The 23717-nt window shown below is 40.3% G+C and overlaps 1 protein-coding gene across 3 annotated transcripts in view; it reads right to left on the reverse strand.

The window, feature by feature from the left end:
• Positions 1-1660: 1660 nt before the first annotated feature.
• DHRSX (dehydrogenase/reductase X-linked) overlaps positions 1661-23717 on the reverse strand; it is a 284280-nt gene continuing 262223 nt past the window's right edge. The window contains exons 10-15 of one of the 3 annotated variants that reach the window (XR_010022421.1): positions 18240-18649; positions 15559-15780; positions 14109-14163; positions 10551-10697; positions 9644-9741; positions 1661-3089 (exon numbers count right to left, since the gene is read on the reverse strand). The gene's annotated coding sequence lies outside the window, so the exon portion shown is untranslated. Of the gene's footprint in view, positions 3109-8066; positions 8134-9643; positions 9742-10550; positions 10698-14108; positions 14164-15558; positions 15781-18239; positions 18650-23717 lie in introns of those variants that run through there. The other 2 variants (XR_010022420.1, XR_010022422.1) reach the window with 2 other exon arrangements.

The following is a 23717-nucleotide window of genomic DNA, read 5'->3' on the forward strand; positions in this document are numbered from 1 at the left end:
TGATGCGGTTCACGTATTCAGTGGATGGGCTCTTGCTATGGGCCAAGTCTTGAAACCAGAAGGTCGAAAGCCACTGAACTGAATCCCAAGAAACTCACCTCTGGAAAGTCATGCAGGGAAACCTGCAAACAGACCATATTGACCACTTCTGTGGCAAAGTGCCTGGAGAGGAAAAACCAGAGCTGTCAAGAGGAGTATCCGTCACAGCTGAGTCAGGGTGGAGGGGACCGGCAGTGGGCAGGGAGGGAGTGTTTGTCATGGCACAGAGAAGAGCCTTCAAGGAGAGGAGGCTACATCTTGAAGCATAATAAGCTGGTCCAAGCAAATGGAGCGGCAGCGACCGTGATGGAGATTTGGCAGAAACAAAGCCACCGTGCTGGGTAAGGGTCCGGAGGCAGGGAGGACTGAGGGAGTGCAGGACCCCTCAAGTATTTTATCTGGGTTTGGGAAAAGGGATTATGATTGGGAAGAGATTAGGCTGATAGAGGGTTTTAACTCCTGGAGAGGCACTGGGAAGTACACATATATCAGAAAGGGTCAATGGTCAGTTTTCCTTGAATTCTTGTAAATACCTTAAGGGAATGGCTGTGAAGCTCAGATAACACTGGGTATAACATTCAATATTTTATGTTATTTTTATTGTGGTGAAAACATATATGATGTGAGAATTTCCACTTCAAGCATTTTAAAACACACAACTCCGTGGAATTAATTACATTTACCATGTCGTGTGACCATCACCTTTATCTATTTCAAAGCTTTCCCATTGTCCTAAACATAGATTTTGTACCCGTTAAGAAATAACTTCTGATTATTCCTTTCCCCTGTTTCTGGTAACTTCTACTCTACTTTTGTCTCTGGTTATTATTATCTTTTTTCTTTATTGACACATGATAATTGTATTTATATTTATGAAGTGCAGTACGATATTTGGATGCATTTATACAGTCTGCAAATGATCATATCAGGGTGTTTAGTATATCCACCACCTCAAGCCTTTGTCACCTGTGTTGGGAACATTTAATATTTTCTCCACCACCTACTTGCATGGAGAATCCAAAACTTTTTTCATTAAAAAAAAAAAAGATGTTTGTGATTTCAGCAGTAATGCATTTTTTGTTTGTTTGTTTTTAGACACAGATTCAAACATGATATTTGGGTTATTTTCTTAGGATGATGACTCTTTCTGTTGCTTTGCAGTAATTTTTCTTAGAGCCAATGTGGTGGTGGCCCTACTTGTTTTTGTAATAAACTTCTTTTATTTATTTTTATTATTGATTACATATTATTTGTGGGGCACAGAATTGAATATCAGTACATGTGTACAACATGTGGTGATCAAATCAGGGTAATTAGTATATTCATTTACAAAACATAATCAATCCTTGTGACTCTTTTCCAGTTTCTTTTCAACCCCCCGTCTAATAACCACAGTTCTGTTTTTTTTGAAAGTTTAATGTATTATTGTAATTGTCTCTCTTTCTTTTTCTTTTCCTTCCTTCCTTCCTTCCTTCCTTCCTTCCTTCCTTCCTTCCTTCCTTCCTTCCTTCCTTCCTTCCTTCCTTCCTTCCTTCCTTCCTTCCTTCCTTCCTTCCTTTTTCTCTTTCTCTCGTTCCTTTCTTTTCTTTTCTTTCTTTCTTTACTTCAGCTAGCACTTATGAGAAATACATGTGGTATTTCTCTTTCCATACCTGGCTTATTTCACATAACATAGTTTTCTCTAAGTTCATCCATGTTGCTGGGAATGGGAGAATTTCATTCTTGCTATTGCTGAGAAGTATTGCACTGAGTACATACACCACATTTTCCTTATTCAGTCATCTTTTAGAATAGTTTCAGATTTACAGACAAAATTATAAAGATAGCACACTGCATTTCCACATATTCCACATCCAGTTTCCCCTATCATTAACATGTTATATGAGTCGGTACATTATGACTAACCAAAGTTCGTACATTACTCAGATATTCTTAGTTTTTAACCTAATGTCCTTTTACTTTTTTCCATTCCAGGATTTCATCAGGACACGATATTGCATGTATGTCTCCTTGGCTGTGACTATGGATCTGTCTGATGTTGTGTCCAATGAGTAGACTGGAATTATGGGTTTTAGAGAAGTTCCTTTCACATTCTTGACAACAAGCCCTCGTCAGACGTATAGTTTGCAGATATTTTCTCCCAGACTGTAGGTTGTCTCTCCACTCTGTTAACAGTTTTCTTTGATGTGTAAATGCTTTGTATCACATCCTATCAAGGGTACACACTGTCAGCCTGCACCTGCTCTTTTTCCTCCTCTCTCTTTCCTCCTAAGATGCGATGCACATTCAGTTACCGTCTCTCCATCTCCTTCTTGTCTTGTCTTCTGCAGCTGACTGTAGAACTGAACACACTAGATGGGGATGGTAAGCCATCTTTGTGGAAGCAAAAACCATGTGGAGAAAGGATGTTTTCCATGTTTGCATTGCAGACATGAGGCTTCAGAATTGAGGGACAGTGACACTAAGCAAAACTTCTCCTGAACTTTGCTCAGAGGATGTCAGACTTATTATCTGACAAGTGTACTCCCACTAACTATTATCTTCACTAGACCTTTCCTTTGTTGAAAAATCTTCCACAGGACCCCATAATCTATTGGCTGACAGTCGTAGATTTTTACTTCTGTTCTTTTGTTGGCCTCCTTAGTTTTATGGGTGAATTGTGAGGCCGTGGTCAGATATTCTTGTCTCAATGCCATTTTAAAACAGAATCCCCACCTCTTTGGTTTTGTTCTTTCATTGTCTCCTTACTGGGGCAGCAGAAACACTTTCCAAAGATTATTAAGGATGTTAGATTTGAACATAGTGTGATGATGGCAAAGGTTAGAGACATTTTCAAGAACAGAGTTCAGACTCATAGATGTTCAGCAATTTGCCAGCAGCCATGTAGCTAGTAAGAGGGTCTCTGTGAGCATTTCATAAACCAAGAGCATCTCAGCTCTTCAACACTGATGATGGTTGAATTGATTGGAGCCAGCCTGAGTTTACTTAACACCCATTACCAGTGGGGTGGTCGGAAGTTCTAGTCCTCGGTTTGTCCTGGTCAGTGTGTCCTATGAAAGTAATTACTATCTGTAAAGTTAAAAATAAAAATCTATCTCCATTTTTAAAAAATATGCACCTATGTTATATCACAAATATATAACACAGACATTCTGTTTCTAGACATTTATCCAAATGAGACAAAAGTATATGTCATTACAAAGAATTGTACCTGAACATTTGTCACAGTTTACTTACCATATCCAAATAGGGAAAATGACCAAAATGTCCATCAACAGATGAATAGATAAAGAAATTATTTATCCATACTATTGAATGCTATTCAGCAATGACGAAAATGAACTACTGATACACACAACAGCATGAATAAATCCGAAAATAATCACTATCATCATCATCTTGATTATGGTGATGATTTCTCATTTGTATACATATGCCAAAACCTAAATTGTACGCTTTATTTTTTATCGAACCATTCTAAATTACACATATTTCGGGGGTGCAGTATTGACTATCATTATTTGTGTGCAATATGTGATGATCAAATCAATGTTATTAGCATATTCATTATTACAAATTATAATTGTTCTTTGTGTGCCTTACCCAATCTCTCCCTAAGCCTCTTCCTGCTCCGCCCTTCCCACATCTAGTGAAAAATCTATCTCAGTTGATTAAATCAATTCTCTGGATTCAGGCCTGTTTAGGATTTTCTTGGAACTGAGCAAGTTAATCCTTCCAGACTTTTCCTGGAATGAAGTACCCGTGCTAGGTGTGTATTTCTGATTTCTTCTGTCTTTTGTCTCTCCCCACTTGCCTGTATTTAAGTGGTGGGATTTCCCGTAAGACTATACAGGGCATTGTAAGGGCTCCTTCAGCATTCACGATGCTTGTAAAATTTAGCTATCATTTTAAACTTCTTACAAAAAAGAAGATGACAATTTATTCACAGAGAAAAATACTTTTCGCCTTGTCAATTCACAATTTTGGAGTGCAATAAACAAATGCAACTTTGGGGGGGGGGAAGTGACAAGGTATTAATTATTTCTTGCAAAACCCCACTGTGCTTACACGTGAAACCAACCTCTGTACTTGCAGGACAGGATCATGACAAAAACAATAGATTTCCGTAGTTTGGCTTCTACTCAGCCGCTTGGTATTTAAAACAGGATGTGGAAAACTCAGTAACTGTGAACCTGATAAACAATTACTAAGAGTAGATTTGTAGGCTCATGGTTGACACAAAGCTTCATGAATGTTGGTAACCAAACAGAAAACTATAATACAAACATCTCCAAGACGTTTAAAAATAGCTATTGACATATCAGCTGACCAGGAAAAAAAAAAAAGCAAAAATAAAGCTATTCTAAGCCTTCTGGGTAGATTAGAAGTCAGCCATCCTGACATTTTTCTGATGGCTGAATTTTCACTATTGTGAAAGGAAACATTTGCCTTGGGAGACTCTATCCTGCCACAAATTTACTTAGGACCAAGTTATCTTATAATTAATCTTTTAACTAGCCAGAAAAGATCCCTCTATGAATAACATCAGAATGTATCATACATGTAAATAAAAATTTATCATTTTAATGTTTAATAAAACTCCTTTTTTAAAAAAAAATCTCCTTTCTATAAAAAGGATCGGAAATGCACTGCACAGGTAAAGTGTCTGTGTCGACTCCTGTTCATTGTATTTTATATCTATTGGGACAGATGGCTTCCAGGGTGGTCATCTGGCTCTTTGGTCTTTCCAGGTAGTCTTCTGACTGCTCTGTCTTCCAACTGTTTTGTCATTTAGTGTGGTCTTCTGAATGTTCTATTTTCCAAAGAAAGTGGTCTTCCAAGCCTTCTTCCATCCAAGGTGCTCATCCAACCGCTGTCTTTCAATGGGGTATTCCAAGTCTTCTGTCTTCAAAGGTGGTCTTCCAAGTCTTCTGTCTTCCAAGGTGGTCTTCCAGCTCTTCTGTCTTCTGAGGTGGTCTTCCAACTGCTGTCTTTCAGTGTGGTCTTCCAAGTCTTCTATCTTCCAAGGTGGTCTTCCAGCTCTTCTGTCTTCTGAGGTGGTCTTCCAGCTGTTGTTTTTCAGTGTAGTCTCCCTAGTCTTCTGTCTTCGAAGGTGCTCTTCCAACCACTGTCTTTTGATGTGGTCTTCCAAGTCTTCTGTCTTCCGAGGTGCTCATCCAACCGCTGTCTTTCAATGTGGTCTTCCAAGCCTTCTGTCTTCGAAGGTGCTCTCCCAAGTCTTCTGTCTTCTGAGGTGGTCTTCCAACTGCTGTCTTTCAATGTGGTCTTCCAAGCCTTCTGCCATCCAAGGTGCTCATCCAACCACTGTCTTCAATGTGGTCTTCCAAGTCTTCTGTCTTCGAAGGTGGTCTTCCAAGTCTTCTGTCTTCCAAGGTGGTCTTCCAACCACTTTCAATGTGGTCTTTCAAGTCTTCTGTCTTCCAAGTTGGTATTTTGGCTGTTCTGTTTTTAATAGTTTCCTCCATTTCTCCTGTCCTCACCCTTTCTACTTGCTCACCAATCGTGGTCCTCATTGCCTCATGCCAGAAACTTGCCTCCGTTTCTCACCCCTCTAAAGCCCTTATACTACTTGGCCAACTGGGTTTTCCACTGCTCTCCAACATTCCCATTTTTGTAACCTAAGTAGTTTTTGAAACTCATGCCTTGATAAATCATAGAATACCTTCACCATCTCCTCCCTTCTACAGAATTCCATCTTCATCAATATGAACAACAGTAGAAGATTAAAAGAGGCCCTTTGTATCTGGATCTCCGAATTTGGCAATGACATTTTATTCATCAGTGGTCATTACGGGGATCAATCCAGGCATGGCCGTGTAAACTTATTCTCATGGTATGAGCCGGATTAGACCTAAGCATTGTTTTGAGTAGATAATGGTCACTCACTCTGTGCAAAAATGTGTCTAGCCAGTGTGTGAAAGGACATTGCAAGCAAACAGAAAACAAAACACAGCAACAACCCCCCTGCTATTCTGTGTGTTCATATATTCCAGTTCTTATCATAATCCTCTGAAACTAGGTGTAACAGTCTAAAACTAGTTTAAACAGATTTTATTTCCCTACCTCAAATTATTTCAAAGTTATCTTGTAGTGTAAAAGCTGAGTATCCAGTAAAAGAGGACCTTGCCCTCCAGATGACGTCAGTACCTAGAAAATTCTCTACCAAGTTGCCAGATCCAGACCCATCAGAGGACTGGATTCCGAATCCACCAATCAGCTCCTGACTTCATCAGCCTATCACCGTTTGTGATTTCATCTAGCCTGACTCAGATTTAGCCAGTGAGGGATCTAGAACACCACTTAAAAGTCCCTTCAGCCCCTGGTTCTGGGAGACAGATCTGACCTGTACCTCCTGTCTCCACACCAGCCAACTTCAAACATAAAGCCTTCCTTTTTGCAAGTCTGTGCTATGGTATTTGCTTCCGTGCATCTGTGGTAGTGAGTCCTTGCTTGGTAACATTATCAGCTCAGATTTAAAAATTTTAGTGTGGACCAATAAAACTGTATAGCAAACCTACATTTTCAGAAATCCTTAATTAAATCACACAATTGGAAGCAAAGGCCACGGTGTATTCATTAGCTTGGTCAGTCAATTCTTTGACAAATTCCTACTTATTCCCTTCTACTTTACTGGTATTACAGTAGATGAACAAGACAGAAACTCAGTCCCTGGGTGGAAGGTGTTCACAGTTCTGAGAGGATTGTGTGGCTTGTACTCCAATTTCAAGTGAATGTGGTTTAAATCATTTCAGACAGTTGGGTCATACAGGTGTTCAAATTCTAAGGGTTTTGCAAACTTATGAAATTGTAAGGTTTGATGTCCTAGCATTGGCAGTGACTAAAGAAATGAAATAATTATCTCTGAGGGAGGTGACTCTTTGAAGATAGAATGCTATAATAGTTTAAAATGGTCAGTGACATCGGTCACTATTCTGGTATTTGCATATTTAATGTATACACACTCTTTATTTCTGAGAACAGAATTCAGAAGCAAAAGATTCGCACTGGCATCACCAAAAGTATTTTCTCCTTTTTGAAAGTTATACTTGATCCTCACCCATTTTCAAAAATAATTAATATGAAAAATGTCTTCCCTTCTACCCAGCTCACTGGATATGTGTCAAAATCTTCAACTGACATTTCCGGCTTTACTAAAGTTTCTGAGGAAGGGAGTTGGTGGATAAATTATTCTTTCCAAGGATTGCAAACTTTGAGACAAAAGAAACGGGCATTTGCTTTCATCCTGTTAAAGGTGAATTGCATATTGTGGCCACAATCATTTGTGTGCTTAAGGAAACTCCAACTTTGTCAAAATCATTAATCCATGCCCCTGGATTAGAATACTTTTTTTTTTCTAAATCCTCATTGCAGGAAAAACCGCTGATTCTAATCACATTCTGCAAAAAGTCACAGAGTGATGTTACAGCAGTCTTTCAACGCTGCATACCAAGAGGGTTTGCTGTCTGTGTCCGGGTGGGAGACAGTTTGACATGGATACAGAGAACTATCTCCAGCTGGACACTGGTTGGGGTTGGTTGGGAAAATCAAAGGAGCCTCACATCTTTCTCTTTTAGAGGGTGGCAATGACTCACCTGTAATGAGCTGCATCAGGAAAATTTCCGAGAATGGGCGAGCACGATGGGACCTCCCCCTTTAACTGTTCTCATAGGCAGAGATACACACAGCTTGGGATGTTCTCCTAGCTCTGAGTCAGGGAGTATGGTATTTCAATGAGTTGAGGTGCAGAGAGGTAGATGGGTTAACTGGGTTGGCAAGTTGCCCCCTCTTTAAAAACAGGACAAGAGTTCCTTCCTCTTCCTCAATGAACAAAGAATCCTCCAACGCACACATCGCCCTTAGTATTATTGTAATTAGCTTCTACTCTGGACAAGTAGATACGGAATACAACTCTTTCAGATCATTGAAGACCATCACGAAAAATAACTAGTTACTGAGGACTTACTAAGAACAAAGCGCTGTTTTCAATTTTCGATTTGTAATCATCCATTTTATCTTCTCAGTAAATGAAACAGGTCGGTAATATTATCATCCTGCACTTTACAAAAGAGGGAACTAAGAAAGAGAGGGTGGTGAATTTTTCCCATGTTACATGCTTTTTGAGACAAATTAAGCATGCAAAAGCAGGCAATCTAATCTCTGTACTTCCCACCAAGCAACGGAGAGAGGGTCATATCCCAATTCTTAGCAAAAGTCCTCAACACAAAGAGTAAATGGTTTCATTAGTTCTTTTGTATTCAGCTCACATTCTTTAGCTTTTAGTTCCTTAGGAAAAAAAGTAAAAATCATATGTCATGTAAATGCTGTTATTAAAAAATGTTATAGTTATTTTAGATTTTAAAAAAGTCTTTACCGAAATATGGGCATTAACAGAAAGGAAAACAAACATTTTTGTGACCCAAACTCACACAAAATATGTAAAGCAGAATTGGTAGCAGATTCATGCGTATATTTCCTTCTAATTTTATCTATGCTTTCACTGCACCAAGTACCCTACAGGTGGAAACTGTCTAAGATGGGGGATTAGACTATCAGAGCTGGCAGGACAATCTGGCCCACTGTCTGCTTTTGTAAATAAAGTTTTATTGAGACACAACCCTGCCCATTCACTTACATGTTGTCTATGGCTGTTCTCCTGCTACAAGGACAGAATTGTGGAGTTACAACGCAGACCATACGGGCTTTGGAGACAAAAATATTTTTTACATGGCCCTTGACAGAAAATGTTTGGGGATGTCTGGTCTAAGGAAGGACACACATGTAGGCCATTAACTCAAATTTAGGAAAGTGTCAATACAATTAAAGTAATTTCTATCTCCTAATCTTTATCCCTCCTCCATTGTGTCATAATTACTCATCTTTTCATAAACTCTTAGAATTTGCACTTGGTGGTGTCCAAGGGACCTAAATATTTGAGAACTGATGTTGTCTAATTTTGTGGTGGAAATTCATCTTTGGTTTCCCATGTGTCCTGCTGTGATTTCTAGCACCAACCACATTTCAAGTTCTGGGAGCTACGAGGCTTCTGTCCTATGAATGCCTTGTCAGAAGAGAGGAAAACAGGTTCTAGTGGAAGTATCCAAATGCAGTAAGTGTCCCTCTCAGAATGGGATTCTGTGTCATGTATTCTTGCTGAAGGTGATAAAAATAAAATGAAAAAACCTCATGCATAATCCGAGCCATTCTAATAGGATCAAGTTTACAGTAAGGACTGCAGAGAATACTTTTGAGGGTGCTTGTTAAATCTAGAGAACGCTTACTTGGAATGTATTTCCACACTAGCTCCACTTCATGCTCTGATGATGCATGAGTCACTCATTGGCTCAGTTTCCCCTTCTATTAAGTGAGCATCATGCTATAAAGTTGCCTAAGAAGCTGGGACCAAAGCCACACTCCCCACAGCACTGCTGATTGGAATACACAATTATTTCTCAAATCTGCAGCTACTGTATCGATCCAAAAGTAAAGCTCAGTTCCTCAAAACCTTTCCACCAATTTGGGTAACTTGTAAACAATAAATAGTAATAAATGGGTAACTTATGAGTAACTGATATTTGTTGCTCACAGTTCTGGAGGCTGGAAGTCCAAGGTCAAGGTGTGGCACGTTCGGTTTCTGGTGAGGACCAGCTTCCTGGTTCATAGGCGGCACCTTCTTGCTATGTCCTCACATGGTGGAAAGGCAAAAGAGGCAATCAGCATCCCTTTCTTTTATAAGAGCCCTCATCTCAACAATTCTTTTGACAGGCATTGAATAGGGATGCTTGCACAAATGCTAAAGGGATGGGAGAAATACAGCTCATTCGTGGCATCAGACTCAAGAATCTGGCTTTAGAGTATGGAAGAGGCAAAGGGGACTGGGGGGCAGGCCTGCTGCTATTACCACACCCAGGAACGATCTCGTTAGATCTCTACAGAAATCCACGTGAGACTAGCCACCAAAGCTTTCAGGGTGTCTAACGACAGCCTTGAGGATTGGATGCTTCCAAATATTCAGTGGGAACGGGACTTGCACTGTTATCCCCAGAAACTCGGTCTTCCTGCAGTTAATGCCATCTCCAGACAAGACCTTCAAAGTCTCTGCTTAGGTGTCTGTGTTTGTCTATTCATGCAATTATAACAAAATGCCTTTGACTGAGTAATTTATAAATAATAAAGTGTCTGGTAAGGGTTGTCCTCTCTGATTCCGGGATCATGCCTTCTGTATGTCCTCACATGGTAGGAAGGCAGAAAGGAAAAAACAGAATCCCTCAAGCCCTTTTACAAAGGCACTAATCCCTTATAAATTATGGAGCCTTGATGAGTTATTCATCTCCCAAAGGCCCTACCTCTTAATCCTATCACCTTGGGGGTTAAGTTTCAACACGTGAATTTGGGGGACACAAACATTCAGACCCTGGCAGTATCTTGGTATCTTATTCAAAGTCTGTGGTGGTTGCATGTGACTGGGTGCAAGCTACATGTTATGCCAGTACCTGAGAGAATTGCCATTTTGCCCTTTGGGGAAGGGGCAGGAGGTTCTGTTCCATGCAGGACTGCTCCTGTGGGGAGTGCTCCAATGCAGGCATTCCGTCCAATGCTAGACCACCAGAAAGCAGGCTGAGCATTCACACCGTCATCAACTGGACAGAATGGAAGAGAGGGACCCATCAAAGTTCCTCCCAGGTCTGGAATTTTCCTACATCTGTACTGCAAACTGGGGAAAGGAGGTTGCTGTGTTGTTGTTATATATATAGTTTTGTTGTTGTTGTTGTTGTTTTTCAAAAACAAAACAGAGAAAAACTGCAACAGGCAAAGTAAAGTTTCAGCCATTCTGAAACTGAGGATGCTTGTGGGGGAAGTCTTCCACCAGATGCCAACAAATTTGCAGACAGGCAGAGAATGCATTGTTCTCAGTTCAGGTCTGCTTTTTGGATATTTCCCATGAATGTAATGGTGTCAATTGCATTGTTTAGGGAGGCATGGAGCAAGGGAGTCAGGCCAGAGTGACATGGAGCCCATAAGAGCCAGGGATTTAGGACACACACTCAGGAAGCCTAAGGTGATGGTTGGAGATTAGCCTGAGGACCCAGAGTGTGTGTCCCATCAGGATGAAACACCCTCCCCTGGAACCATGGTCTCCACCACGGACACATGATTCAAAGGGCAACCTTGACCAGGGTTCAGAGCCTACATTTTGGGGTCAGACTGCTGCCAGTTGGAGCCAGTGTTCTGCAGCTGTAGGACGTCGGTATGACTTTGCAAAAATTTTACCTCCAATCTCTGACATGCCCCTTCTGAGAATTAAGTCGGGCACATGTAGTTGAAGAAGGATTAGCTGTTCTAATGATAAAATGGCACAGTCATATGGAAGTCATTACCATTCCTATTGTTGCTCAGGTTTGTGCAAAGCCAGAGGTGATGTTTCTATGCTGGAGGACTTGAGAGTTCAGGATAGCATCATTCTGGTGCTAACCCTTTGAACACGTTGGGGAAAGTGCTTTGGGCACAGGTATCTGCGGTTAGTTCTCCCCATGTGTTACCCGATGCCCTTTGCTGAACACATCTTTCTTGAAAATTCACCTACACATGAGCCTGCAAGGGAAGACAGATTCTGTGGGCAACCACCGTCCCCTCCCAGATAGCCATGCTGAAGGCTGTCACACTGTTTCTTTCTTTCTTTTTTCTTTTTTTAAAGATGACCAAGAAGGGGATCTTAACCCTTGGCTTGGTGTTGTCAGCACCACACTCTCCCGAGTGAGCCACGGGCTGACCCTCACATTGTTTATTTCAAGTTGTTTATCTGCAGAAGGCACAAACACAGCCATCACTAAGGTGGAGTCTTCCTAAGGCTGCTGTTGCAAATGACCATTCAGTGGACTGAAAAGACACCCATTTATCATCGTGCGGTTCGGGAAGTCAGAACTCCAACATGAGTCTCAGTGGGCTACAATCAAGGCATCAGCAGGGCTGGCTTGCTTCTGGAGGCTCCAGAGGAGAATCTAGTCTCTTGACTTTTGCAGATTTTAGAGCTATATTTCTTTCAGTTCCTGAACTGTGGCATCTTCCTTCGTCTTCAAAGCCAGCGACCTAATGCCTAGCTGCAGTCTCAAACTGTCCTCTATCTCATTAGTCTAATCTCCCTCTGCCTCCTTCTTATAAAGACCCTTGTGATTACATTTAGGGCCCGCCTGGATAACCCAGGACCATCTCCCCATCTCAAGATCTCCACTGAATCACACCCACAAAGTCTCTGTTATCAGCTAAGGTGACATATTCACAGATGTCAGGGATCAGGACCTGAATATCATTGGGGACTGTTACTCAGCATGCCACAGCTACTTTTAGTGGATCCGTTCTGGCACCAGGTCCAGGTGGGCAGCGTGAAAAATTACACGACTGCACTACAGCAGGAAGCTGACAGGTAGATCCCAGCTGTGGGCATCTTGCTAGTAGAGGAACTGCCGTGCCAGTTTGTCATTTCAACATAAGTGACACAGCAACCCTTGCACACACCGAGGGGCCGCACTTCAGCCTGTCATCAGGAGGCCCGGGAGACCACAGCCGCAGCCTAGCTGCACAAAGTTTCAGAAATGAGAATCTGTTGCCAACTGGATGGAGGTCATTTAAAATGTTTAATAAAGCAGGGAAAAGAACTGGGAATGAGGAATAAGTCTACGGTAGCAGAGTGCAGAAGAGATTGCTCTGATCTCAAACACTCCCACCTGGAGGAGACATTGACTTTGATGTTTAAGAAGCAGAAAAGCAAGGACAGTTTTGGCAAAGCAGAAAGATACTGGCTTAATTAAGATCTTTAAAGTATAAGCGGAGTGTTGAGGGGAAGGTAACTGTAAAACTCTGGCTTTTTTACATTAAGAATACATTTTTTTTCAAGTTGTGAATTGATCAAACTGGTCCAAAAAAAAAAAAAAAAAAGGACTTGTATGAAGGAAGGAATTTCCTGGAAGGATGCAGCTGAGACACATCACCACTGGGCAGGGTTTGAACCAGCTGCTTCTTAGAGAGATCTGGTCAGAGTGTATTTTGAGTCTTCTCAGGGAAGGAGGGGTCAGTGCAGCACAATAAGAACCCCAACATCCTTTAGGGGGTATCAGCAGAGGGTGGTCAATGGATACAAAACTCTAGAGAGATAGAAAGAATAAGATCTAGTGTTCTGCAGCAATATAGGGAGACTACAGCCAACAAGGTATGATATAACCTGTAGTAGCTAGTGCAGAGGACGTTGAATGTTCTCAACACAAATGCTTCAGGTGATGGATATGCTAAAAACCCCGATAGGATCATTGCATGCACTATAAATATACCCAAATATCACACTGTACTCCATAAATACATACAATTATCATGGGTCAATCAAGAAAAAAGAAAAAGAAAATCTTCAGAGGCAGAAGTAGATTGCAGGTTTCCAGAAACTGGGGGGAAGGAATAATGGGGAATTATTGCTTAATGGGTACAGAGCTTATGTTTAGGATGACAAAAACGTTTAGGAGAGAGATGGAGGTAGTGGTTACACAGCACTGTGAATGTAATTAATTCCATGCAATTGAATGTTTAAAAATGCTTGATGTGGCAATCCTTATGTTATATATCTTTTACCACAATAAATTAAAAATTAATTAGTTTTATGTTAAACAAAAAAATCATTATGAAGAATTTATACTAGGGACAAAATTAGGCAGAAAATTAAAAAGGAACCCCCTGGAACAGAAGAAAGAAAACTGTCTCTATTTGAAGATGGAATGATTGTCTTCATAGAAATTCACAAGCATTCTGAGAAACAACTTGCTATAACTGATAAGTGAGTTCAATAACTTCACAGGATACAAGATCAACATGTAAAAATTAATTGTGCTTCTATATAGTGACAATGAAGAAGAAACCAAAATATAAAATGCAATATTGTTTTAAATTGCTCCAAAGAACATGAAATACTAAGGTACAAATCTAACAAAACACACGCAGTTCTGTGTGGTGCAAATTATAAAATTCTGATGAAAGAAATAAAAAAGACCGAAATAAATGAAGAGACATACCATGTTTATGGATGGGGCTCAGTGTAGTAAAGATGTCAATTCTCCCTAAATTCACCTATAGATTTAACAAAATTCATATTAAAATCCAAGTGAGATTTAATTTTTATATATATTAACAAGATTATTATAGAACATATGGAAATAGAAACACTCTAGAATCGTCCAAATGATTTTGAGAAAGGGTAATTAAGTGAGAGGAATTACATTATCCAGTGTTTAGGCCTATTATATGAGGGTACTTTAAAAAGTTCACAGAAAGATTTGTATGTCTCAATTCTATTTTTCCATAAACCTTTTAAAGTACCCCCATGTAGCTGCAGTCTCAAGACAGTGTGGTATTGAATAAGATACATAGATAAACAAAAATGAAAATCCAGATTACAAAATTAGGATAAATCAATTTTAAGGTTCATAAATTACCTACATAGGCTTGTTGTTTTTAAGTGAATAGGGTAAAAGTCACCTCAATAAATATATATATAAATACATATATATATATTTTTTCATTTTCATATATATATATATATATACACACACACACACACACACACACACACACATACATATATATAGTGAGGAAAGTGAAAAAGTGAAGCACAGAATGGGAGAAAATATTTGGAAGATACATGTCTGCTAAAGTACTTGTAGCCAAAATGTATGACATATAGTTGCAAGTGAATAATAAGAAAGCAGACAACCCAATAGACATTGAACAAAATATTCGGATTGGTATTTCACTAAGGAAGATGTACACATGACAAATAAGCCTTATGCAAACAGTCAGTGTCAGTTGGGTGTCCTGGGATGCACACAAAAAGACAAAGTTAGGAGAACAGAAGTGATTAATTGGGGATCCTGCTTGTGCAAGACAAAGTGGGGTAGAGAGGAAACAGGCTGGGAGAGCATAGACTGCAGTGATCAAATCACACCTGTGAAAAGACAGGGGGAGGAAGGAATATTGGGTAGAAAGAGCCCAGGCCTAGGTGGAGTTTGGAGAATGTCTGAATCTGACCACTGGGAAGTTCTGGTGCAAGACTCATCCACAGAGAGCCAAGAACACTGCTACAGTTGCCCAACAGCCTTAGTCTGTCAGAAAATGCAAATTAAAATCATGATACTATGAGGGGTCTTTGAATAGTTCATGGAAAGATCCATATGATCTTTTAATTCTATTTTTCCATAAATATTTTAAGTACCTTGTATACCACCACACACATTTTAGAGCATCAAACATTTAAACTCAAAACAAAACCGACAATACCAAGTGTTGATGAGGATATGGAGCAACTGGAATGCTCATACAATGCTGGTGGGAATGCAAAGTCACACAGACACTTTTAAAAAGACTTCGGCAATTTCTTGTAAAGTTAAACATACACTTAAATTAGGACCAGCAATTGTACTCCATGTTAGGGAGACAAAAAAAATACATCTCTCTAAAAGCCTGTACCTTTTCTTCCACTTTTCTGCAGATGTTCATGGGGCAAAGTCATCCATCCTTCCAAATTGCAATCACAAAGATCATGTGGTGAGTTGCCGCTGATTGGGTAGCACCTGGATCTTAGCTTTCCAATGAGTACCTCCTCCAGTAACATTTCCTGCATCTTGTTTTACAGTTCCACCTGGACTTGGAGCTGCCCTTCCAAATAGCCACAGCTGCTTTCCTATCATCCTGTGTGGCAAATGTCACATCATTAGCACATTGCTGGAAAGAGGGGAGGCAGCACTCAGTAGCATTTATCTCCACCTGGGATATCTGGAGAATCAGAAGTGCAGAAAGTCTACGGTTGGTGGCTTCCATAATCTTGTCCTCAGTAAGACCAAAAATAATGCAGGTAAGCATTGAAATGACCACCCCCCCATTTCACAGATGACCTATTTCCAGGTAGCAATGACAACTTGTTCAAAGAAAGAGTGGTTCCAAGAGTGATGGTTGTCCCAAAGCAGTCCCTACTTTATCTCATGTGATGACCTCTTTCCATGGTCAAGGTCTGGTATCTCAGGTGGCTTTCCCAACACAGGGACACTGCTTGCTTTCAGCAGGTGGGGACAGGGATTAATCAAGTGAAGCAAGCATTCAGAATAAAGAAGCAGATATCCTCAGCAAACACAACTAACTCAGCCTCATTCTAAAGAGAATCCAGTGGAAGGAACTATCCTGTATAGCTCAGTTCTGGGAACTGAGAGGGACAGACCATAGAGCACAGGCAGGAAACCCAATCACTAATGAAGTCGACGTCTAAAAGTGAATGTGGTGGCATAAGGAACAGAACTTGCTCCATCCAAGACTGAGTGAAAACATTCCTCATTTATCAAAAATGTAGCTATCGTTTTATGAGTAAACGTGGCTGGTGTGCACAGCACATGCAGAAGGGCATCTGCACATAGTAAAGGAAAGTTAGTCTCAATTGCTATTAGAATTATTTTGAAGCAGCCTAGTAATTCGCTTCCTATAAAAAGAAAGCGGGTGCAAAATGGAAAGAAAAGCCCCATTTTTTCTTGCTTCTGAAATTAATGCCATGAAAATACATGAATTTTACTGCGGTTTATGCAGCCTTTTCAGTCTGTGATATAAAACAGGGAAGATTCTGGAAATCCGATAGGCATGTAAGGGAACAATCTGAGGATTTACTTATTTACTTATTGTGAAGTAACCCTTTTCTGTCACCAGCACTCCGAAAGTTAGAGACATAATGAAAGCAGGTAAGTTCAGTGATGTATAAAAGAGGAAAAGAGGACGGAGAAGGAGATTCTATGTTTTCAAATATGCAGCAGGTCCCTTTATCCATGGTTTTGCTTTCTGCAGTTTAGTTAGCCGTGGTCAAGCACGGTTTGAAAATAGGTGTTTACAATGCAATAAGACATTCTGAGAGACCACATTCACATAACTTTTTTTACAGTGTACTGTTATAATTATTCTATCTTATTGTTATTGTTGTAAATCTCTTACTGTGTCTGATTTATAAATTAAACTTTACCATAGGTATGCATGTATAGGAAAAAAGCACAGTATACTCATATATACGGTTCAGTACTATTTGTGGTTTCAGGCATCCTCTAGTGGTCTTGGAATGTACCCCCTGTGGATAAGGGGGGACAACTATATAAATGTGAGTATCTAATGAACAGGTGGAATGAATGAGTGGAGTAGGAAATCAGTCTGAAAAAGAGTGAAAATGTGTGCAACACTATTGCTATGTTTTAAAATACAGGTCAGGATATCTAACATCACCAGAGAATCCACTGAAGGTGGATTATAAACAAAGCATCTCTAAAGAAATGTCCTGGACATGCACCCCTTGGGGAACAGGGTGAATAGTCGACATTCTTTTATTCTGTCTTTAATGAGTCATAGGAGAGAGAATTCCAAAATTTCACGTGGGTTTTCTTCACTATTTTATTTCCCCCCAAGTAGATCAGCTAAGATTGCAGAGAAAAAAATAATGCCTTTTAGAGAATTCTACTTTTCTATGAACTATTGAAATTGCATTTCATCTTGAGGGTGCAGATACTTCTTCATTCCACATGTGCCCCTACATGTGTCACCTCGGAGAGGGGATAGACCTCTTTTCATTTTAATTCCGAGAACTTTGGTGGCAAGTGGTGTTTAAATTCATATCCATGAATGGTCTGGGCAAAGTCCACAGGGCTGGCCAGTCTCTTTCCTTGCACAAGAATGGGAAGATATCACATCCCTTAAAGTAGAATTACCATTTCTTTCATAGTGATGCTTTATACAGCAGAAAACACTTCACAAATAAAGAAACCCATTTTGCATGAAAAGAGTTCTGACCAAACATGAAAAATGAGGAATTAAAAAGAAAAGAGTTCTACTCATGTGTGTGTGTGTGTGTGTGTGTGTGTGTGTGTGTGTGTGTGTGGTGTGTGTGTATTCATATATAGGCAGATAGTAATTGCACATATTTATGGGGTACAGAGTAATATTTTGATACATGTGTACAATGTATAATGATCAAATCAGTGCAATTAGCATATTCATCATCTCAAACACATTATTGTTTTTGTCTTGGGAACATTCAAAATTCTCTTCTAGCTATTTGAAAATCTATGATCAATTCATATATATATATTGCTCGGAATCTAGGCTTTTCTGATGTCAGTGTAACTGACCTGCTGATTAGCACATTCCGAAGGCTGCCAGCCAGAACACACCAGAAGGAAGATGAAAAACGTTATCCGTGGGGGAGGCAGCTATTTTAGTCAGTGGTTCACGTTTCTCCATTTGGCTTTGTTTTTATCAGTCACGCTTCACGTCCTTCCAGATGCTGAATTCACCTCCAGCATTGAACTCTTCAAGGGGACCCTTGGAGGATATTATCTGAGGGCTCTGTGGAGGGTAGACCTTGGGTCACTCAGCAGGAGCAGAAATTCTCTTAGGGAAAGACAGATGTCACCTGCAGAGGGAATGGGGACGGACCTGCATCCCAGAAGAACCGGCCATTAAAAAGTCAGCATCAGGCTGAGTCACTCGAAGACAACTTTCTAATCTCTTTCTTGAGTCAGGGAACGGTCACTGGAACCTTGAAGAAAAGGGAAGACAGACAGATTTGTGTATGTTTGTGTCTGAGCAAGAAAGGGAGAGAGGCAGAGACACAGAGAAAGAAACCTTCTGAGCAGTTACAGCTCCTTCCCCCTGGGTCTTGCCTTCTACACCCAGTCTCGCTGCTGGAGAAAGGGACAACCAGCAAAATCCAATCTGAGGAAATCCAGCCCTTCTCCAAAAACCCTCCAAGGAAGCAATGCCAAGTAAGCTGAGGCGAAGAATTATTTCAGGAGATGAACCTAACAGACCACATTCTGCATGATAAAGGCGGATAAGGAAAAAAAAAAAAATTAAAAAGGAATTTTTATTTTTTAAATTAATTAATTAATTTTTATTTTGCTTTTTAGAATTTTGGCCAACATAATCTAAGTATGCCTTTTTTAAATTTATATTTTAATTTATCAACACACAATGTAGTTGATTTTCGAGTCCCTTTACCAATTTTTATAAAAATCGGGTTGTTTCAGTTGAGACATGACTTTTATACCAAGTTGGGAACTGAACAGTACCGGGAGACAGAGTATCTCATTATGAGTGCAGCATCTGTATTTGTCATTGGGATGAAGAAAAACTCAACGCCAGATACTGTCTCCGAAGTCTCTAAACACGTGTAAACGAAGAGAATCAAGTTGCAAAATCTTTCTCGCTGTGGGGAAGCAACGGTGACAGCTAAAATTATGGGTTTTTGCAGCCTCGGTGTTGTGGTTTATTTTGGCTGCTCTGAAACAAGGAATAGGCGTGCATAAATTAATCCAAAGATATGTCACAGCCCATAATTAGCCACACTTGCAGTGAGAAGTAGGGGCTTGGTAGCTTGTGTCACAGAGCATACAATTTTCTCTTGATGTGGCTCAGAAAATATCTCTCATCCAGATTGCTTCTCCGGTGTGATGTCAATCATAAAAAGAAGCAAACTCTACAAAAAATTAACCCCCCGACACAAAACCAACAGGAGCTGAATGTCAATTATAAATCAGTCCAGATGTTTGCATGTTTCCACCATGCTTGGTGTGAGGTTGCTAGGTAGCTGGTAACATGAGGTTGAGTCCCTTATTTCTAATCAGGTGACCTAAAGGGTATTTGAAAGTTGTCTCTCACCTGTGTGGCCAACCAATTCTCAGCTGTGCTCTGTGCCAATCACCCTCGATAGGTGTTTCATTTAAAATGCATACGAAAATGTGTCTGTTGAAACAATTAAGAATACACAGAGGAGAAGAATGTAAGTTCTACTTTTGGTGTTTTTGTTTGTTTGTTTGTTTTAGGGAAAGGTCATACACACACCCCTCTCAAATTGAGGACAAGGATGAATTTGAGAAAAGCTTCAGAATGAGTGGATTCTGTCCTAACGTCACATTTTAGGAAGCAACTTTTAAAATTCCTTTGAGTCCTTTGTCCATGAACAGAAGAACATTGGAGAGAGAGGATACTCAGGATGCCAATTTGCAGGGTTAGGGTTAGGGGTAGGGTTAGTAGGTGGTAGGGTGAGGGTGTGCTCAGGGGCTTTCCAGGTCTAGAGTCTAGGGACCCTTTGCTGGCCACTGGTCATTATGACTAGCTCCCAGAGAAGGCCACGTAGGTGAGGGACTTGAGATGCAGGAAAGAGGCTCTGCGAATCCAGCCATCTGCATTTACACAGACAAGCAGGTGTATCAATTGGGGTATCCAAAGAAACAGGACCAATGTGTGTGTGTGTGTGTGTGTGTGTGTGTGTGTGTATTTTTTTATATATATAGCCCTTCTCCAAAAAATCGCCAAATAAGGGATATCAAGTAAATGAAGGGAAGAGTTATCTGTAGCAGATGGATCTAGTAAACGACATTCTACACAATAAAGGCAGATAAGAGGAAAATAATTTTATGTCCATCTATATCGATCTGTCTGTCACCACGCATCCATTCGTCCACCCATCAACTATCATATTTATCTGTCATCTATCTTACTTATCTACCATAGTTATCTATCGTCTGTCCTATCTATCTGCCACCTATCATATCAGTCTATCTAATCTACCATCTATCAGTCATCTATCTATTATCTATCTCTCTATTTCAGCTCTTGTTGGAATTTTCTTGCTGTTGTAACCATATGGAGATGGGAGACATTTAGGAGTTGATGAGGCCAGGACGACTCTGCCCTCACCGTGGGTTTACTTCCCAGGGGCTGGGTTTTCTCTCCCACCCCCTCGCCTTCCACCGTGTCATAACACAGCAAGAAGCCCCTCAGCAGATGTTGTCAGCTTGGTGTTGGACGTCCCAGGCTGCAGAGCTGTAAGCCAATAAATTTCTGTCCATCTAAACAAGCAAATCGGTGGAATTCTGTGATCGCAGCACAAAAAGGATTAAGATGAAGCCTGTGGGTGTGAGGTGAACGTTGGACATTTTCAAGAGGATTTCAGTAGGAATTTGGATACAGGTGTCAACAGTTGAAAAGAGAGCGCCTGGGTGGAGATCTCTATGTGGGTGTCCTATGTTTAGAAGTTGGGAAAATGAGCAAAGATGCCTGAGGAGGCATGGAAAATTAAGTAGGATGAAGATTAAGAGGGTTTGTTTTGAATGTGATTTTATCATGTGGAAGTATCGGGTGTGTGTGTGTGTGTGTGTGTGTGTGTGTGTGTGTGTGTGTGTGTGTGTGTGTGTGTGGACAGGTAGGCACAAAACTCAGAGAGAAGAGGCTGCAGGTAACACTGGGCGAACAGGAACATTAAGACAACAAATGTAATTGATTATCTTAAGTATTGCATGTATATAAAACAATACTACTCACATCATACAGAGCTGTAGAGACTGGGGATAACAGGAGAAGTCGTGTCTGAAATTAGAGCCTACAGAAGAAATTGGCCATGGAAAACAATCAAAAATATATTTTTAGAAGTACACATTGCATGCAAGGAAGCAATGTCATATGTAATATCATCAATGTATCAGGTATTGATAAACTTCCTACCCTGCGGTTGGATAGTTGTTGACTTTATTATCACACAGTTCCATCTTGATGCATGTTTGAGTGTGATGCATGAGAAAGGAGTTGTAGGATCTCTTAACAGACACAGAAAACTGGAATGCCAGCAGGCATCTGTAGCAAGTGGCATTCCTTAGAACCATGGATGGACACTACAGTTGTCAGATATTCTGCTGCATCTAGTGTGCAAACACATATGCACGTATGCACACACAAACATGGAATAATGGACGCAGAAGCTCCTGGAAACTGCAGAAGGCATTGTATTTTCTACTTGCCATTGGCTGGTGAAACTGAGCCTACCTTGTTGCCTTTTGGATGGGCAGAAGGCTGCCCACCAATGCTAAAAGCCATCAGGTGCAAAGGCAGGAAGGAAAGATGGTCAAATTTTTGTACATGGTAAGGGGGAATTAGTGGTTGCAAAGAACAGGACATCGACAATAAATGATGGGATTCTACCTTTCCAATCAGACAATCCTGCATGAAAGGTTCTCTTTCCATAGAAAGGGACGTCTCCTTCTTGTGACTAAGTGTTCTGTTCCAAATACTCCCTCTGTGGGCTTATCACTGGCTAATTTACTCAAAGGATTGAGGGATTGAGTGATTAATATTATTGCTCTCTCATGATAGCATGCCCATGGTTCAATTATTATTATTTTCTAAAATTCTGCAATGCTTTTTCCTTCTACCTTGAAAGATACAATCTGAAATTTCTACCTCACTTCACAATTCCAGCTTCATGCAACTCACATTCATTTTGATAAACGACACAAGAACCCTCACTTCACAACAGTGGATGCTCAGACACGTTGAAACCCAGCCCTGAGCCTCAACAATTGTCAGAGGAAACTCATAAGAGCAATTCTGCACATTCCTTCAATCACTTTTGACCACCTAAGAAAATGAAAATTGTTCTGGTTCCTTCTTTGAAAACTTAGTTTTAAAGGATATTCTGTGTTTCTGTTGAGTAAGTTATTTTTCAGCAGAAATATATTGCCAAGTGGAGAGGAGGTTCTGTCCATAAAGGGATTTTCACATCAATGTATATAATCCCATTCTATTTAGATTGATATTTTCCTAGTGAAATCTTTGGAAAAACCATATGAACTAATGGGGAAAATGTGCAAACGGGCATGAATCCTGAGTCTGATTTCCTTTCACATCTTTGGAGAAACAATAGGAAAGTCATCAAGGTTTTATTAATTCAACCAGTATTTAGTGGATACTGATGCTAAGTCAGCCAACATGGTACAGACAGAGCATAGTGGAAAGACAAGTAGTACCCGGTTACTCTTCTGAAGGAGCCTGCAGTCTACAGGGAAAATAAAATTTCTTTGGGTAATAATGGCGCCATTCAAGCTGGCATGTTCCATGTGTGATGAGAGATGTGTAGGTTGGGATGATGTGGGATGCTGTGAACTCTCATTTTTTTTTGTCATCTGTGGTGGACAAGCAGGGGACAGAATGAACCAGGATATATTTGACAAGTCTCTCATTCTCTGGCTCACACGAATGTGGGGTTTGCACCTGAGGATGTCTCCTAAAAATGCTGCAAGAGCCCTTTCTCACTCTAGGCTGGTCTGGGTAGCAGCACCTCTCTGAAGACACATAAGTTCTGTCTACAAGAACCTACTGGTTAGACCACAAATGTCCAACACATTGCTCGTAATACGCGTCTACTCTATTTTTTAAGGTAAGCAGTCTTGGTTGGTTCTCTTCTAGCTTGATGTGAGCGGGCACACGCACACGCGCACACACAGTAAATACCGCCCAGTGTGTGGTCTATGGTTCCTCAGTGGTTTCCCAGTGGTGCACAAAGTTGTTCACATTTAAGACACAATTTCATTCATTACAGTAGATACATGAGAAGTTACATAGTAAAATACCCTCACTCTTGACTCTACTAATCTCATCAGCTGGCTCTAATTCCCAGACAAACATTCTAAATAAGGCTGCCAGTTTTAGCAAATTAAACAAACAAACAAAAAAACAGGGCACCTCGTTAAATTTGAATTTCAAATAAACCCCCCAAATTATTTTTTTAGTGTATGTCCCAACTATTGCATGGGACATACTTACACTGACAT

Source organism: Cynocephalus volans, chromosome X (genome assembly GCF_027409185.1).
Source record: "Cynocephalus volans isolate mCynVol1 chromosome X, mCynVol1.pri, whole genome shotgun sequence".
Classification (NCBI taxonomy): Eukaryota; Metazoa; Chordata; class Mammalia; order Dermoptera; family Cynocephalidae; genus Cynocephalus; species Cynocephalus volans.